Source organism: Miniopterus schreibersii, assembly GCF_964146895.1.
Source record: "Miniopterus schreibersii genome assembly, chromosome: 13".
NCBI classification, from domain to species: domain Eukaryota; kingdom Metazoa; phylum Chordata; class Mammalia; order Chiroptera; family Miniopteridae; genus Miniopterus; species Miniopterus schreibersii.
In genome coordinates, this window is record NC_138113.1 from 38765307 (window position 1) to 38784495 (window position 19189).

At 44.1% G+C, this 19189-nt stretch overlaps 1 protein-coding gene across 1 annotated transcript in view; it reads left to right on the top strand.

The window, feature by feature from the left end:
* Positions 1-1375: 1375 nt before the first annotated feature.
* ANXA4 (annexin A4) overlaps positions 1376-19189 on the top strand; it is a 50908-nt gene continuing 33094 nt past the window's right edge. Inside the window, exon 1 of the mRNA XM_081157316.1 lies at positions 1376-1418. The gene's annotated coding sequence lies outside the window, so the exon portion shown is untranslated. The remainder of the gene's footprint in view (positions 1419-19189) is intronic.

A 19189-nucleotide genomic window follows, 5' to 3' on the forward strand; every position in this document is an offset into this window, starting at 1 on the left:
GGGGAAGTTATGGGGAGAAAGTGGAAGCTGTGAGCTAGGCGCACCCGTCTAAAAAAGGATTTCAGCAGCATGCTAACAGCATTTGTTCCATTCTTCACTTTTTTTTAGGGTAGCCTAATTGTTATTTTTAAAGGGATGTAATAGTCTCTCTGATGTCTCTGAGGAAATGAATTATCCTTATTTTATTCTTTTTCTACTGTTTGTCTTGTTAATTTTGCTTCCTCCTTAGTTCATAAACAGAAGCTCAGAAACTTTAACTTTTCAAGCAGAGAAAAGGGGCAAAAAGAGGTTTAGAACCCACATCAGTCTGATCCTTGCTTTTAACTATGTCATGCCACCTCCTTTAGCTACATCTGAATGAAATCATTTAATGCTGTCACCTCTCCGGCTTTAAGGGTGCTGATAGCCGCTCGGATTTTGGTCTGTTGGAGAGCAAACACTCCCCAAAGCCACCTACCCTTTGTTAAAATCGAGATTTGCCTGTAGGCTCGGCGGATGCACTCTGCAAGCGGTCACCGGGCGCTTGCAGGGAAAGGGCCCCGGGCGCAGGTGCAAAGGCGCCCGCCCTGGACTCGGCGCCTCCCCGAGGCTTGTGCGCGGTCGGGAGGCAGATGCGAACGCGTGAAACTGTCTCGGGGGCGGGCGCTGCGGCCGGGCCGAGCCCAGGCGCCCCTGGCCCGCACCAAGCCCCGGTGTTCAACAGGCGGAGAGAGATCTGTGCCGCCGCTAACTCCCGTCTCCAAAGCCTTCCCCAAGGAAGGGCGCTCGGGCTTCCTCTAGAGAGAAGTGGGAGCGCGGGGACCTCTCGCAATGTCTGTTTCAATGCGCAAGAGGGGAAATGGTTTGACTTTCCACTTTCCCGGCCGCGGGCTCGGCGTGAGCCCTGCAGCGGCGGAGAAAGTTCGGTTTCTCGAGGAAAACGCTTTGACTCGAGGCGGGACTCCCGGCTCCAGGGCGGAGCGGGGCGCGGCGGGGATCGGGGAGCGGCCCGGGGGCTCACGGAGGGCGTGGGGGCGCCCGGGGACCGGGGGCGGCGGGGGTCGGGGAGCGGGTCCGGGGGCTCGCGGAGGGCGTGGGGGCGCCCGGGCACCGGAGGCGCGGAGGGTACAGGGCAGGAGGGGCCGGGGGGGCCGGGCGATCGGGCCGCGGGGGGAGCGAGACCGGCCGCCGCGGGGAAGCAGCCGGCGCTCCGTGCAGACCCCGGCCCGGGGGCGGGCGGCCCCAGTCCCCATTCCAGGTGCGCTTCGCGCGGGGCGGCTTTCCGGCTTCCTGGGCCGAGGGACGACCAGGAACTCAGGCGCAGTCTCCACCCCGAAGCGGGGCGGGTCCGCCGGGGATAAGAGCCGCGGCGCAGCCCCGACGAGGGTGTGACCTCCGCCGCCGCTGAGGACGAGCGCAGCCCCGTCTCCGCACGATCGGTAAGGGGCCCCGGGCCGCGGGTCCCGCGCTCAGGGACGGGGCGCGGCAGCCCGGGAGCGCGTCGCGGGGCCGGCCGGGCCCGCCGCGCCCCGCCCCGGAGGGGTTCCCGTCGCCGGCCTGCGCGCGGCCGGCTCCCGCGGCGGGGGTGGAGCGGGAGGCCGCGGCCGCCGGGACTCGCTCGGTGCGCGCGAGGCGGACGGGCGCGGCCTTTATGCGGAGGGACCCGCGGAGCGGCTTGTCCCGCTCCGGCCGCCAGTCAGAGGCCGCAGCTGTTATTTACTGAGTTCAGGCGCCAGGCGCTGCGCTGGGCATTAAGAACAAAGTATTCAGTTCATATTCCTTGGAGCTGCCCAGCGCCCAGGCTTTACTTTTTTATTATTTCCTTGATCCCTTTAAGAAACTTTCTTCTCCTTTCTTACCCTTTCTCTCCTTCGTGTGTATCTGATGCCCTCAGCACGATGCCTGGCACCTGGGATTCTGTAATAATAATAATAATAATAATAATAATAATAATAATAAATACTTATTATTGTTGAATCTGTAATTATTATGAGACCCATGACTTGAATCTGTCAGTGGCTCAGTTTCACTATTTTGTCATGGCTTTGACCAGCTGGAGACTTTAGAAACAAAAAGTTTTTGCTTTTCAACTATCTGCCCAACTTTTGTGGGAAGAATGGATAGGATCCCCTCCTCTAAATGATCCACACCATTGTCTATCAATTCTAGAAACTTCCACCTCCTCCTTACATTGCAAGGAACTCTATTGATAGCCAAGCCAGGGACTTCTCAGATGATACAGAGGTGGAAGAGCAAGCAGGAGAGGAAGGGGACAGGATTTAGAAAATGGGTAACCATAGCCACTGAAGACCTGCTTGCTCCCCAGAGCCCTGTCTGGCCAGATCCCCTACATTCATCTTAGGTCAGGTTTTTATTTCTTTGGAGACATACACGAATACACACACATAGACACAGGCAAGCATAAACACACAACTGCTGAACAAGGGTGTCTATGAATTTACCTCCTAGATGTTTTTGCCTTTGTTAGGGATAATTTTTCTCTGAAAGCAATTTTAAGCAATCAAGTGGGATCACAATACCAGCTCTCAGTATCTAAAGACTGAGCCTCCTAGACATCCCCAGACTCATGTTTTATGGCCCATTTCTTTGGTATATCTAGTCACTAATTCGTTTTCCCCATCTTGCTCATCTGATTGTAAACTAAGCCTACTCCTCTCCAAGGGAGATGGAGGTGAGTGGCAGGCACTGGGTATGGTAGGTGGTATGCCAGGGAGTACCTAAAGCTTCAGAATAAATTGGGAGGGGGTCAGTTTTTCTTGGGCATCAATTTTACCTAAATATTTGAGGATAAATACACTTTTTATACAGCCACAGATAAATTTTGGAGTAGAATTCAAAGTTTAGATATTTTTTTAATATAAAATAAAAAACGTCAAAAATTTTTGCATGGGCTTTTGAGCTGTGATTTGGCTCAAATCTAGCCCTTGAGGGTTTGCTTTCATTGCAATTAGGGCTACTTATGTAGGCAGTTTAATAGGAGCTCTAGTGTCTTCCCTGGAGGGACTTTGAATAAGTTATCCTAGGTTACTCATTTTCATCTTTATTTTAACCTGAGGTGGGGTTGTTAACCTGGTTTTACAGATGAAGATCCCAAGGCTCCAAGTTGTGATGCCTGGTTGGGAGTCAGACGACTGTAGACAGATTTAGTCTCTCTGCTCCATCAGTGCTTTGGTTCATAGTGATTTGAGGTTTGGATTCGTGGCTTTCTGGCTTATTAGCTAATCTTGACCAAATATTTTTATCTTCCTTTTTAACTTTCTTCTCGTCAACCTTTTCTTGAGATATGGTTAAAAGAACTGGAGTTGTTTCCACTAAAGAGGGTAGATTGAGGTGGGTGTGGGGATACATGTTAATGGCCCTAAATGCTTGAGGGATTGGCATGTGGATGAGGGAATCAACTCACTCTGTGTGGCTCTGGGCAAAGCTGGGTAGGAGTTTTTTTGGATGGTAGCTCCTGGTTAAATTTAAGGAAGTGACTTTTGAAACCCATAGGCTGGGTGAGCTTGGAGTTGACAGGAGCTCCCTCACCAGAGGTATCTAGGCTGAAGTATCCACAGCCCCTTTCTAATGGAGCTGTGAAGGGTAGAAGGCTAAACTAAGACGACTTCTAGAGCTGTTTCCAAACTGCAGGTACATCCCCCGGGAAGCTTGCACAACATGCAGATTTTTACCCCACTCCTAAAAATTCATATCTAGTATAACAGGGTGGGACCCGGAAATCTGCGTATTTAAGAGGCTTCCTGGGTGATTGTAATTCAGGTGTTTCTTGGACCTTGCTTTGACGAATAAAGCTTTACAAACACTTATATGAATATGTGCATGCAAAGCATTAACAAAAACTTATAGGCCTGCCATTATGCTATAAACTCTAGGTAATGTGGCAAATGCTGAAATTGTCCCCATTCTCAACCTTTTTATTTTACGTATCACATCAAATTCACCCCATAGACCAATATGGATCTCCAACAAAAGGGGTTTTTTTTGTTTATTTTTAAATGTAATTGAAACCAAGATGGATTATTATATTAAGATAAATTTTCCTAAGATAAATAAGTACTAGGGATGTAATGTACACTATGATGAAGATTGTTAACACTGCTATATGATAAATAAGACAGATGTTAAGAGAGTAAATCCTGAGTTCTTTTCACAAGGAAAAAAATATTGTTTCTCTTCTCCTTTTCTTTTTATTATACCTATGAAATGATGAGTATTCGTAGAACCTATTGTGGTAAACATTTCACAGCATATGTAAACCAAACAAATAAAAATGAAGTTTAATTTCCCAAAGAATGTAGGATTTCTATTTAAGGCCCGTTCTTCGTTTTACGGGAGTAACTTGTTGGTGTTCAGTTGTGTTTGAACTGGACTGAGAGCTTTTGCTATGGGAACTTGAACCACCACCTCTGAAGAATTCTTTTTAAAGGTTCAAGATGTTTGAGGTCAGGAAATTGCCATATTGCAACTTGGTCTAGATTGCTAGACATGAAAACCGTAGTGAATATTTTATCTGTAATCAGCAGCAGAGATAAATTGCAGCTAAAGGCCAGACTGTAAATTACTCTGGAAAAGACCTTTTAACTTTCTGCCTCAACACCAATAGCCCTTTAAGGCCTGGATATAATGCAGCATGAGCAGCCTGACTTATAACAGAGCAGAAGGTCCTACAAATGACCAAAGAATCATTATGGATTCGAAACTCTGGTTTAGGGGCACTCACCTCCCCCCCTTCCAAGAGGTAACAGTAAGTTGTTATCAGAAGCTAATGTAGAGCAGCCCTGTGGTGAGTGGGAGCAAGGTCCCTGACTTAATGTGTAATTGAGCCATCTTCCCTGAGGAGGTCCATTGTAGGTTCAAGCCCTGTGGTGTAATCAGCCCCAAGCATCCTCCTTCTCACTCCTCCAGGGGGCTCAGGAAGGATTTTCTGGGCCCTGCTTATCTTCACCTTCTGCTACTGTTGCTTTTTGATGCTGTATAAGGACCTATTGACTCAGTGGTTCTTATCTATTTTAGAATCACAGACCCTTTTGAGAATCTGATTAAAGCCATGGATATTGTCTAGAGAAGAACAAACACATGTTTCACATTTTTCATACAGTTTCAAAGGGTTTATGGGCACCTTTCTAAACCCAATCATGGACACCTAGCAGGTATGTAGGCATCCTGTTAAGAATTGCCCTGGACTGCTCAGTCTGTGGGCTGCAGTATTGATGGCTGCCACCTTTATGACATCACAGATGACATCAACGGATCAACAGTGCTTCACTGGAGTGCCCAGCTAGTTAAGAACTGCAAAAGAAAATATTTCAATTAAAGATCATTGATATCAACTTTTTGGCTAAGATCAAGCATAAAGATCATTTGATAACAAAACAAAAAAAAGCTCTGAAATTGGGCAATGTTTGTAAAAAAAAAAAAAGCATTTATCTTTGTTCTAGCAATTTGAATTCTAGGAATTTATTCCAAAGGTGTACTTGAACATGTGTGTAAAGACGTGTACAAGGGTACATGCATTGCAGCCTTGTTTATAGCAGCAAAAGGTTATAAATGGCCTAAATACTTATCAATAAGAGAATGATTAAATTATGGAATATCCATGCAGTGCAATATTATGCAGCTCTTAAAAAGTAATGCACATTGCCCTGGCAGGGTGGCTCGGTTGGAGTGTCGTCCTCACACACCAATAGGTTGCGAGTTCAATTCCCAGTCAGGGCAATACCTAAGTTTCGGGTTTGACCCCTGGTTGGGATGCATACGATCGATGTTTCTCTCTCACATGGATGTTTCTTTCTCTCTCTCTCTCCCTTCTCTCTCTAAAAAAGAAAAAAATCAATGAAAACATCCTCGGGCGAGGATTGGAAAAAAGTAATACAGATTGATAGAAATTAGATACAAGATGATATCAAAGATTCCTTTTTTCCTTAAAAAAGCAAAATATAGATTTTCATTATATGTTACCATTTCTGTAGATAAGAAGGCTAGAGGCCATCTATATTCTTACATGGTTGTGAATGCATTAAATACTTCTGAAAGGATACACAAGAAGAGTTACCAATATCACCTCCCCATTTTTACATTGTAAAGAGGAAGAATGAAACCGAGATGAAGAATGTATAATTGTCAAATTTCCCAGCTTCAGAATTAATATAAGATCATAAACTTTCTTATTTGAATGCAAAGAGCCAACACGCAGTTATGCTTCAGCATCTGCTCTACCACTGATGTGTCCACCCCAGCACCCCTTGGCTGGTTTGGGGGGTGAACAGTGTCAGTAATAGGCCCACCTTATGGTTCTTCAACTCAGGGGTAGGCTGGGCTGGGGTTTTCTTTATGGATCCCCACATTCATCATATAGAGCTGATGGAGAGATATGAACCCCCCCCACACACACCCCATCTGCCTTAAGTTAGTTTCAGTTCCTCTCAGCGCCTGACATTGTCTCATGTCAGTCCTAGTCTTTTCGGTTTTGCCTTGGCTTTCTTCCTTCGCCTTCCCATGCCTTCATGAGGTTTTTAGTGAAAACTTGGGAGAGGCTGCACCAGAAATAGCAAGTTCCTTATGTGAATCAGAAATGCCCTGTGGAAGATTTTTCACAGTTCTGTTTTTGTGTTCTGCCAGAGTCAACTTGGGTTCTGGAAAGGTTTAGGAATAGAACCCTGCCCTGGCCCACGGAAGGAGTGGCTGAACCAGGGGCAAGGGGAGTTGCCCACAAAGCTAGAATATTTACAGGGCACTGGAGACATCAGGATAAAATGGAACACTTGAGAGCAGTGTTTATTCTCAGCTCACTTCCAGATCTCCAAGGCTGAGCCCGAGTGAGTCTACGAAGGAAAACTCAGCTGCTTTTCCCATTCACCTGGGCAGTTTTTCATTGCTCGTGGGCAAACAGAAGTGGTGATGTTGGTAGGGAAATGACTGGACTGCATAATACCTGTTTTCCTACTCACAGGCAAATAAGACCTAGCAGGACAAGAGGAAGCCTGGCTGCATGTCTGGCTTTCTCACTGACTCACTGCAAATCCTTTCCCTCCTCTACAGTAGCCCCTCCCTTATCCACGGGGGATACATTCCAAGGTCCCCAGTGGATGCTTGAAACTGCAGATAGTACTGAACCTGATGCATACTGGTTTTTCCTATAAAGTTTAATTTGTAAATTAGGCGCAGTAAGAGATTAACAATGACTAATAATAGATTATAACAACATACTGTAATAAAAGTTATATGAATGTTTTCTCTCTCTCTCTCTCTCATCACCGAGATAGCAACTAAGTGACTAGCAGGCAGGTAGTGTATACAGCATGGATATTCTGGACATAAGGGTGGTTCATGTCCTGAGTGGAACAGAATAGGACGGTGAGAGATTTCATTATGCTACTCAGAACAGCACAAAATTTAAAACTTATGAATTGTTTATTTCTGGAATTTTCCACTCAATATTTGTGGACTGTAGTGGACCATAAATAATTGAAACCACAGAAACTGAAACCGCGGATAAGAGATGACTATACTTTAGTTTTCTATTTGGGTCCAGTCTGTCCATTCCTTTACTGCTTCATAAGGATTTTGTAAAGAAAGATGAGTGGATTTTAGTTTCTTTGGGAAAGATTATAAGAGAAAGACCAGATGCTAGATTTGAGGTTCTTTTTTCTCATGAGGCACTCCTCTTGTTTTATCCCTAAGACTTCTGATTGCTGAGACAAGAGAAGCTATCAAGAGTACTAGGTCAACCTTGGGATTTGGGCCTTCAGGATATGGCGCCTATAATTTGTGATTCATAAGGAGAGGCCAGAGGTGACGCAAGTGCAGTTGGACCTATGGTAGTAGAACAGACAAGTACTGGAGACCAATGCCAGTAGCTTGTGATCAACTGGTTGGGGTTCCTGCATTAGATTTTTTTAAATCCTCACCTGAGGATATTTTTTCCATTGCTTTTCAGAGAGAGTGGAAGGGAGAGAGAGAGAAACATTGATATGAGAGAGACACATCAATTGGTTGCCTCCCTTATGCCCTCCAGTCAGGGCTGGGGATCGAGCCTGCAACCAAGGTACATGCTCTTGGCTGGAATCGAACCTGAGACCCTTCAGACTATAAGCCAGCACTCTAACCACTGAGCCAAACCAACTAGGGCTGCATTAGATTCTTACTTGTCTAGAATAGTGTACTTACGGTATTTCTGAAGGAGGAACATGGAATTTAAATGACCTTTGATTCTAAAGTAACTCTGGAAATTAATTAGGAAACAAGATGAAACTTGTGGCAAAGCCTAACTATGCTGGACAGATTTTTTTTTTTTTGAATAATTGTTATACCTGAGGACATATGATTTTAACCAGGATGCTGTGCAAAAGCTATATGGATTTTTAGAGTCTCCACTGAGTTTGATTTTGCCTTAGAGTGGATATTGCTAAATGAAGGGTAACAGCAGCATCCTTCCCTTGAGAGGCCACAGTCAGCCTACAAAGCTGAGACCTTGGCCTCTTAGTCTATATATATATATATATATATATATATATATATATATATATACACACACACGCACACACACACACATATATATATACATATATATGTATAATATTTTATTGAGGTATAATTCACATATAATAAAATGCACAGATTTTAAGTGGTTAGTTTTTTTAAAATATGTTTTTATTGACTTCAGAGAGGGAGAGGGAGAGAGAGATAGAAACATCAATGATGAGAGAGAGTCATTGATCAGCAGCTCCTACATGACCCCACCCCCACCCCACTGGGGTTTGAGCCCGAAACCTGGGCATGTGCCCTGACCGGGAATTGAACCATAACCTCCTGGATCATGGGTCCAGGCTCAACCACTGAGCCACACCTGACCAGGCTTAAGTGGTTAGTTTTATAAGGGTTTTTAAAAGGAGTTCACATTTTTTAAAGATTGCTTTTAAAAATTGTGGTAAAATACACAAAAGATAAAATTTACCATCTTAACTATTTTTTCTTTTTTTTAAAGAGGGAGAGAGGGAGAAAGAGAGAGAGAGAGAGAGAGAGAGAGAGAACGCAAAACATCTATGTGAGAGAAATACACCCATCGGTTGCCTCCCATACACGCCCGGATCAGAGATTAACCCACAACCTAGGTATGTGCCCTGACCGGGAATCAAACCCTTGACCAACTGAGCCACATCAGCCAGGGCCACCATCTTGACTATTTTTAAGTGTACAGTTCTTAAGTATTAAGTGTACAGTTAATTATTTTTAAGTATATTTACATTGTTGTGCAACCATCACCAACATCCATCCTCAGAACTCTTTTTATCTTACAAAACTGAAACTCTACCTGCTAAACTATAACTCCTGATTAGCTCCTTCTTTCACCCCCTACTTTCTTTTTTTTTAATATATCTTTATTGATTTCAGAGAGAGGAAAGGAGAGGGAGAGAGAGAGAAGCATCAATGATGAGAGAGTCATTGATCGGCTGCCTCCTGCACGCCCCCGACTGGGGATCGAGCCCGCAACCCGGGCATGTGCCCTGACCAGGAATCGAACCCTGATCACCTAGATCCTAGGTTGACGCTCAACCGCTGAGCCACGCCCGGCCAGGCACCCCCCACTTTCTGTTTTATGAATTTGGTCACTCTAATTACCTCATATAAATGGAATTATACAGCATTTGTCCTTTTGTACCCAGCTTATTTCACTTAGCATCATGTTGAGGTTCATCCATGTTGTAGCATGTGTCAAATGTCCTTCCTTTTTAAAGCCGACTAATATGTCATTGCATGTATGTACCACACTTTGTTTATCCATAAATTCATCAATTGGCACATGGGTTGCTTCCACCTCCTGGCTATTGCGAGTAATGCTGTTATGAACGTGGGTATACAGATATCTCTGAGTCCCTGCTTTCAGCTCTTGAAAGACTATATCCAGAAGTGTATATACCTAGAATATATACCCAGAAGTGGAATTGCTGGATCATATAGTAATTATTCTATTTTTAACTTTTTGAGGAACCACCATGCTGTTTTCCACAGTGGCTCTACCATTATACATCCACCAGCAGTACACAAGGGTTCCAGTTTCTCCACATCTTCACTAGCACTTGTTATTTCCTTTTTTGTTTTGTTTTGTTTTGTTTTGTTTTGTTTTGTTTTGTTTTGTTTTATAGAAGCCATCCTAACGGGTATGAGGTGAGTTCAGTGTACATCTTGATACCACTACCCCAGTGAAGATAAGGAACATTTTCATTATTCTCTAAAGTTCCTTCTCTTTCACTCCTCTGTAGTTAGTAGCCCCTCTGCCTCACCCCCACCCCCCATCCCAAGCCCCAGGCAATCACTTTTGTGCTTTTTAGTAGTATATATAAGCTTTGCTTGTTCTAGAATTTCATATAAAACTTTGTTTGGCTTCATTCATTCAGAATAATGTTTATTGATCAATATTGTCTTCTATGGCTAGTGCTTCTTTGAGGCTTCAGAAATCCCTGCCTACCTCAAGGTAGAGAATGTAATAAACCCCAGCGTGGCTGGAGTAATCGAAACTGTGCTAATGTTTCTTTAGCAAATACCATGGGGCTCAGAAACAGGGTGAGAGGAGGAGACTGTGGGCAGGGCTGAGAAGGGCTGTGGGGGAGAGGACCCTTCGTGGAGACCAGGCCTTCAGCAAGCCCAAGGAGCCAAGGCGATGAAAACTGGTCCTGTGGCTGCAGGAGCAGCTGGTTTAGTTAGTCAGGCATTTCTTGCATGTGCACTGTGTGCAAGGCCATGTTAAGAATAAGAAGGAGGCCTTAGCCAATTTGGCTCAATGGTTAGAGTGATGGCCCGCGGACTGAAGGGTCCCGGGTTCGATTCTGGTCAAGGGCATGTACCTCGGTTACTGGCTCAATCCCTGGCCCCGGTCGGCAAGCAAGCGGGAGGCAACGAATCTGTGTGTCTCTCTCACATCTTTGTTTCTCTCTCTCTCTACCCCCCTTCACTCTCTCTGAAAAGCAATGAAAAAAATATCCTTGGGTGAGGATAATAATAATAATAATAATAATCAGAAGCAGGAAAGTTGGGAGCCCAGGAAGGGAATCTGGTAAACCGAATCCACGGAAATCCTTCAGAAATCCCTGCCTACCTCAAGGTAGAGAATGTAATAAACCCCAGCGTGGCTGGAATAATCGAAACTGTGCTAATGTTTCTTTAGCAAATACCATGGGGTGCTGTCTCAGAGTTCAGACAACTGTGAGGATAGTGATTTTATCAGAGCACACACACACACACACACACAGCCTCATTGATTTGGTGGACAAAAAAACCATAAGGAAAATCTGGTTTGACTTGTTGGTAGATGTGAAAGCCTGAACTCTGTACACCGCAGACGTTTTTAATATGGGTAGAGTTGAGAACCCACACCTTAGCTCACTGAACAGCTCACTAGAACATAAAGATCTGGCAGATACTTGGAGAGCAGAGTAATAAAAAGAATAGCTAACATTTGTTGAGTATGTAATGTGTGATTTTTCTAATTACTTCCTGTGATATAATAACTTGATGAATCTTTGCAACAACCCTATAAAGTATTGCTGTTAATTCTATGTGACCAATGAGGAAATTGAAGTACAGAGAAATAATAGCTTGCCCAAATCATAAGCTAGGAAGTGAGTGAGTGACAAGAGATTTATAAACCCAAGTGACTGGGCTCTGGACTCCAGCCACTCTGTTAGGAAGGATGGTGTGTGTGGTCTTTGAAGGAGGAGGCCCTGCCTGTCTGAATGGGCATCATGGGAAATTAGCAACTAGGCTGTGAAGCTGGCTCCACCAACCTCAGATCAGGACCTTTGCATTGTTGTTTCTCATCAGAAGGATGGCATGGATTCTCCCAACCTGACGGATACCTGTGCTGTTCCTGACGCCAGCACCTGCCAGACCTCGGGTCAGACGAGCGAACCCAACACGTTATTACCATTCACGTTACCCAGAAAGTGGTCTCACTACTTACCCGTAGACAGGGCTGTTTCATGCCTGCTAAATGAAGTGGTGGGCTGGGCACTCTCTCAAATCTCCTCTACCTCATAATCCAGCACTGGCAGAAATGAGCTCTTCCAGGGGGCAAGCATTCCCCCCCAATTTCTACTCCCTCTTTCTTTGTGCACTTACATCTCAGCCTTGGAATTGCTTTCGCACCTGTGATTAGCTTAGCATTTTGATCTTACTGTTACCAGAAAGGGGACCTGGCCCTGACCAGGTCTGCCTAGGGCCAGCCTGTAGTGTGTGGGTTCTTGACTTCGTGCAGGAAAAATTTCACAACACTATTCCAGGTGAATTTTAGTGGATATTTATTAAAGCTGGGAACAGTGAAACAGGAAAGGGCTGGGGAAATGAGCCTAGGCTGGTCTGCTTTCTCTCACTAAGATGTCAGAGAAAAGGGGGCCTTGGGGACAGGTTCAGGGGGCTTCTCTGGGATGAACTGCTGCTGCCCATTGCCGCCTTGGTTGCAAGCCTTATGGAGTTTAAGAGATACATGCCTTGGGAAAAGAAGGGGGCAAGGGAATGGAGCTCCCATTCTCCTGGGAGGGAGAGTGCAAGCTGGATCCTTTGTCTTGAGGCTTTTATCTCTCTTGCTGGCAGGAATCTTTGGGGAGGTCTGGGGAGGGTTTCAACAGAATATTTATCAGTTTTCTAGGTGTACTCCTTTAGGGTCATGATCTTCACTGATTTGTTAGTGTCAGGGCAGGGGGTCCTTAGTCATTACAACTGGTCCTGGTGTCCCCTACCTGGTTTTGCTGCTTTTCTGGGTCTGGGGTTGAAATACTACTGAGGCCTAGATGTTATTTCTAGGGAGGTGACCTTCTGTATCTGCTGTAAATTGCTCTGTCAGTTTGTTCAGCTGTCTCAGTTTCCCTGGCTTACTAGCCTGTCTCATTATCAACTCTGAGATCAAAAGAATAGTTGTGTTTTAAGTCTGGAGGGGCACTGCCTCTAACAGCATAAGCAACTGCCACGTAGGGCTTGAGAAAATGTGTCATAGCTGTGCCGAACCCATAGCTTTGAATGAAAGCCCATAATGTTTTTGGTTCCTGGCAAAAGCAAGAAGAGCTATTTCTGGCATTTCTTCTTTCACTTGCTACTGATGCATACTGGATAATATTATTATAATATTAATGTGGCTAGCAATAGGGTAAACATAATCAAAAGGGTTGTTATTTTAAACCTCCTTCGACACTAGCTCCAGAACTCAGAACAAAGAATACAAGGCTGTCTTTCCTGATGCTGAGCCACTTAGTAGTGGCCAGGCCTGTCCCGTGGAGGAGTGAGCCCCGTGATCAGAGGCGGAATGACTAAAGGCTGGGGATGACCATTCAGAAAGGTTGTAGAGAGTCTTTGCTATGGGAAGGAAGTCTGAGTCATCGCCAACAGCCTCCAGGATTTTTTTTAACAATAGGCCACTCTTGAACTAAGAAGACATATGGGATAATTTTCTGTATGAAGGGTATATAGGTGGAAATTGAAATGTGCCTGTTAGTGCCCAGAACGGTACCAGGCATGGGCAGACATTCAGATAATGTTTGTGGAATGAACGAACATGAAACACAGTAAAACTATCATATTAGTCTTAGGATTGTGAGTAACAATCAGCATTACCAGCACATCAGCTTCTTGTTTCTATGGTCTCTGGCCTGGGAGGAGGGGAATCCGGTTTGTCTGCAATTAAAAGGCAGACTAGTTCAGAAACCCAGACACCAACAAAAAACCAGCCCTCTAGAATTCCTGAGGTCTCCAGTTCACAGGTGGTACTAGGAGTCACTCAGATAACACAAGAAAACCACTTAATGAAAATTTCAAGCCCTAAACTATGCAAGCTGATTACAGTACCCAGAGAAACAAGGTAGGGAAGGTGTATATTTATAAAGTTTACTAGAATATGCTTTGACTTGTGCCCTACAGGAAGTTTCTGTCTGGGGAAACTAAGGTATTATGTGAAGTAGAAAGACCTTTAGCAAGGCAAGCATTGAACAAAGAATGCAGGATCCAACCAGTTCTCCCAGCAATCATTTAGGCCACCTCAGCACTCTTTATTTTTCTAATCTCAATGACGCCAGAGGTCATTGAGTAGATGAATGAAGATAATGCAGAGGAGTATTTAATAGATGTTTCTTCCATCCTTCCCCCTACCTTTAAGACAAAGGGATCATTGGAGTAGAGTGAAAACGTTAATAGCCTGGCATATGTGGGAATGCTAGAGAAGGAGTGGGGATATTCTAAATTATGTAAAATATATGTTTTAATATTATTTGCGGATCAAAATTATTATTACTATTGTCTCCCACACTGCTGTGAATAAGTGGCTGAAATTTGGACAAAAGTCTGTCAGTAAGTCCTGGCCGGTGTGGCTCAGTGGTAGAGTGCCCTCCCATGCACCAAAGTGTTTGAGGTTCAATTCCTGGTCAAGGGCACATACCTTGCAGGTTCGTTCCCTGCTCTGGTCAGAGCACGTGCACGAGGCAACCAATTGATGTGTCTCTCTCTTATCGATGTTTCTCTCTCTCTCCTCCCCTCCGTCCCTTCTACTCTTCCACTCTCTAAAAATCAGTGGGAAAAATATCCTCAGGTGAAGATTAACAACAAAAAATTCGCCGGTAAATTACTTGCCAGGTGCTGGGTTGGAATAGATTATTTCCTAAGATTATTTAGGCAGGTTTCCAAATTTGTCTGCATTGATTTAGCTCACATATTCTGTCTTTGATTGAATGTTTGAACATTCTTATTTCTCTGGACTCATACCCCACCTCTGCAACTTCCTTTACTTTTATAAGGATCTTAAGTTCCAAGGAAAAAGAGTTGCTTTCATTTTCCTATGTCATAGACAGTTTTGAAAGCCTTAGTGTTTGGGTGGGCCAGTCATATCCTCCACAAATCTAGACTAGAAGTTTAAATTTGTCAGCCTGTGGGTTGTAAATTGAAACCATATACCAAAGAAAAGTGGTGAATGACTCACTCTCATGTGATCTGGGAGAGAGAGGGATTCAGTAAGATTGTGCCACAAGGACAGCAAATCCCTTTCATAATGACTGTTCTGGTTGCTTGTCCTGGGATGTGGGTCAATGTTATGAATCTGAATGGAGGCCACCAAGGTAAGTTGGGATCTCAGAGACAGTATCCGGTACCAGGGTGAATTCATCATGGTGCCAGATCGAGCAGGACCAGGGACATTGTATACATCAGCACACCAAGAAGGGGTTCAACTCTTAGGGATAGGTTTACATTTATAGGCTTACCACACACACACATACACACACACACACACACACACACACATACACACACACAGGCATACATACACTCATGCATGCATTCACACACAAACACACACACTGCTAATTTATTTATTTACATTGGGAAATGTAATTGTTACTTAGACAAAAAACCTTATGCTCCAGTACTTTGTAGACAAGTACACATGGGAAGCCAAACTCTAGTCCAGAGGTTGCTTGGCAACCATGGGGTAGAACAAAGGGTTTTAGGTGGAGAAAACTCATCTTCATAGTGGGGAAATATCTGACCCTGGACCATTGGATCCTGGGGCCAAGCCCCTCTTTCCTTAGACAGGGCTTTGGATAATATTTCAGAGTAAGCCTCCCTGAGGATTTTGTGTGAAGCTTGCATTGCCAGTGGACACAATTTTTCTTTAAATACTCTAATACCTTTCGGTAAGTTGGCTTCAGCTCAGGAGTTGTTCTTTCTCATTGAATGCATCTGTATATCTTTGTTTTGATGGTTATTTGCTGATTTTACTAGTCTAGTGCTCAGGGAACAATCTAATTTGCCTGCTTTCCAAATTTGGGGTATGTGGGAAGGAATGCACCACATGGCTGTCTCCATGTATGGCTTGCTGAAGTATACTTGAGATCAGACGTCCTTGTTCCACATACGTGCAGTCTGCCAGAAGGACATAAGAAACTTTCTACTTGAGTCAGCACGTAGCTTTCAATTTCTGGCAGTGATACAAAAGAGCAATTTGTGGGATGGTGTAGTAATTATCCTTCTAGACATTCAACCTGAAAACAATATGGATGTGCTCTCAATATACCTAATTTTTCTTTATGAATCCATCATAAATTATTTCCGCAAATTTTTGTAATCTTACCTGAAATAGGATGAACTTATTTACAATGTATTATTCCCTTATGTAACTGCTTTTGGAATAGGTTTCTTATGTTTAGTTCCTAGCTTTCTTTCAGTTGCTCTAAGACTGTGTCTTAAAATCTTCAGGAGCTGAACCATGAGCCCTCCTTGCAAGATTCCATCTTGTAAGGAAGTTACAATTCCCCACCCACATACTGCCAAACATTTAGGTTTTTTTAGATGTCACAAACATATCCCTTCAGTCTTCATCTATCCATTTTGAAGATTCCCGATACTTTTAGGGTAGTTTGAACCACACCCAGTCCTGAGTGTGTTTGTGTTTTACAAGTGTCAAAGCTGAGCCACAGTTGTTAAATATTTTGCTCCACCTGTGAGCAGCAAAGGAGTTTTTCAAACCCCGACACCAAGTTTGAGTCATTGTGAATTTGGTCATGTTTCGTTTTTGGAATTGTAGGCTGGCCTTCAGAGAGAAAGAATGAATGAGTCAAGGAAACTGAGGCAGAAAAGGATTCCTGTTAGGAATCCTTGGCTCTGCAGGGTGATGGGAAATGTGGGAAAACTTCTAAGTGGAGTTTCCTGGGGAGAAGAGCCTTTCATCTTTTGGGGGCTGATCATTTTGTGCAGTTAAGAGGCCTACAGCAATTCTGTATTGGGGGAGGGGTGTGTGGGGTTCCTTCCCCTCTTTCCACTCCTCCTCCATCCTTGCCAAGAGTTACTGAGACCTTGCTGGGTGCCAGACTGTGCTCGTAAGCATTTGTATGGATTATCTGATATTTAATGAAAGAACCAAGGAGTACCATTTTCTACATTCATTTCTCTAATCTATCTTAGAAACTACTTTGGTTCTAGTAAATAATAAATACAAAACAGCTGCTTTTATATAAATGGGCTTATGCTGTGTGCTGTCCAAGTTTCAAAATAAAATATCTGGCTAAAAGTACTCTGTGTTCAAGTGTGATACATTTTTCCCTTTAGTGAAATATTTCTACTCATTGAATAATAGCTCAGTTATTTTGAGAAAGCTTTGCTCAAACAGTTTTTCCACTTCTTGACGTGGTCCAAGGACTGAAAGTATTTGTGTTAAAGGTGGGCTTTTGTGGGAGGCATCCCCCTTCCCTGCCCCTTCACTCATTGTCATTTAGTTCAAAACTGCTTGGAAGCAAAGGGAGGGCCCTTGCTCCTAAAAGTTGTGTCTTCCAGATTGTCATTCAATCAGCAGCAATTCAATTCAATTCACATATTATATTAACGATGAATATGGGAGCATTTTGATAATTTATATGATGTGAAACAGGGCCTCTAGATGAAGGAATGGCTAAGGCCCATGAAAGCCTCAAAAAGCCCTGCTCTTGGCTTACCTTGGCACATTCTGGGCAGATGTGAAAGAGGCACCCCTTCCTGCCTCCACAGAGGGTCTTGGCCCTACTCCATCCCCATCTCATGCCATGTTGGCCCTTTGTTCTTGATGCTTTTGCCCATCCCACTAAGTATATTCTTGCCTCAGGACCTTTGCACTAACTCCTCCCTCTGCCTGAGGTAGTTCTCCAGAACTTCGAATGACTAGCCCCTTCTTGTCAAGGCTTAGCTTGATGCTATCTCCTTGAGAGAGCTGTCCAGTCCAGCTCCTTCCCAGTAACCTGATCACACTGTCCTCCAAACCAAGGTTCAGCAAGCTTTTTCTGTGAAGGGCCAGATATTAAATATTTTCAGCTTTATGAGCATCACAGTCTCTGTCACAACTACTCAGTTCAGCTGTTGTAGTCGGAAAGCAGCCATAGACTATATGTAAACCAATGGATGTGACTGTGTTTGTTTATGAACACTGAAATTTGAATTCCATATAATTTTCATATGTCATGAAATATTCTTTTGATTTTTTTAATCAGCTACTGAAAATGTAAAAACCATCCTTTGTTTGTAGGCCATACAAAAACAGGACTTGAACCAGGAGCTGCTCCCTGCTCCATACCATGATCCTGTTGTATTTTCAATGTACTGGTATCTGAAATGATCTTGTTTACTTGTTTGTTTGTTTGTTGTCTATCTTCCTGCCACACTGTGAGCTCTTTGAAGGCAGGTTCTTTGTCGTATGCACTCCATTATCTCTATCAACTAGAACAGTGCCTGGAATGTGAAGGTGATAGGATAGATAAATTGATGTATTTCCGGAGCTGCTAAATCCAACAGAGTCCTCCTTCCACATCTCTTATGTCTGTCTTCTTCCAGGTGCCACCCTCCCCCCCCCCCCAGGTCTTCGCCTCTGTCTGTCTGTCCCTGTAGTAGTATCTCAAGCCTTCCTGACCTCTTGTCTCCCTCCAGGCTACTCTATAGTATAGTCCTAGTATAGTCTTTTGCTAAATAAAGTGTGTCTCTTACTATATCATTTCTCTGCGAAAACTGAAACCTTTTCACAATTTTCCCTTTACCTGCAGTATGAAGTCCAGCTCCTCAGATGGGCCTTACTAATCCGTTCCCTGCCTGCTTTTCCAGTCTTATTCCTGAGCCTTCCCTGGATTGAGCCCTCTGCTCCAGCAGCCTCAGCTCCTCACTGTCCCAAAGCCACTGCTCCTTCCCACCTTTGCTCAGGCTGTGCCCCAGAACCTGTTAGCATTCCCCTCAGGGGAGCCGGGAGATGAAAAGCGAACGTCACCAAATGAGGCTTAATTGGTAATAAAGTGAGTTTAGGAAGATGTAGTTATTTGGGGGATACATGAAAAGTGCTGCTTGGTGGGATTGTCTGGGCCAGTGCTTTTCAAGCCACTGTGCAGACACATAGTTGAGGAATCTTGTTAAAATGCAGATTCTGGCCTTAGGCCTTGGGTAGGGTCTAAGATTTTACTTTTTTAACAAGCTCCCGGGTGATGCCCATGCGTTGGCTCTAGGACAATTCTTTGAGTATCAAGAATCTAACAAAAGCTTAGGAAAGGAGCCTTTTCCATAGGACTTAGATATGGAAACAGGAAGTCAGCTGGCCTGCCCCTCAGAGGCCTGCCTGTATATATCATGAGAACCCCCAAGAGTCCCAGCTGGCAATAAAGACATTTCTCGCGTTCTCAATGACCGAATAAATGCGTGATGATTTAAGTCT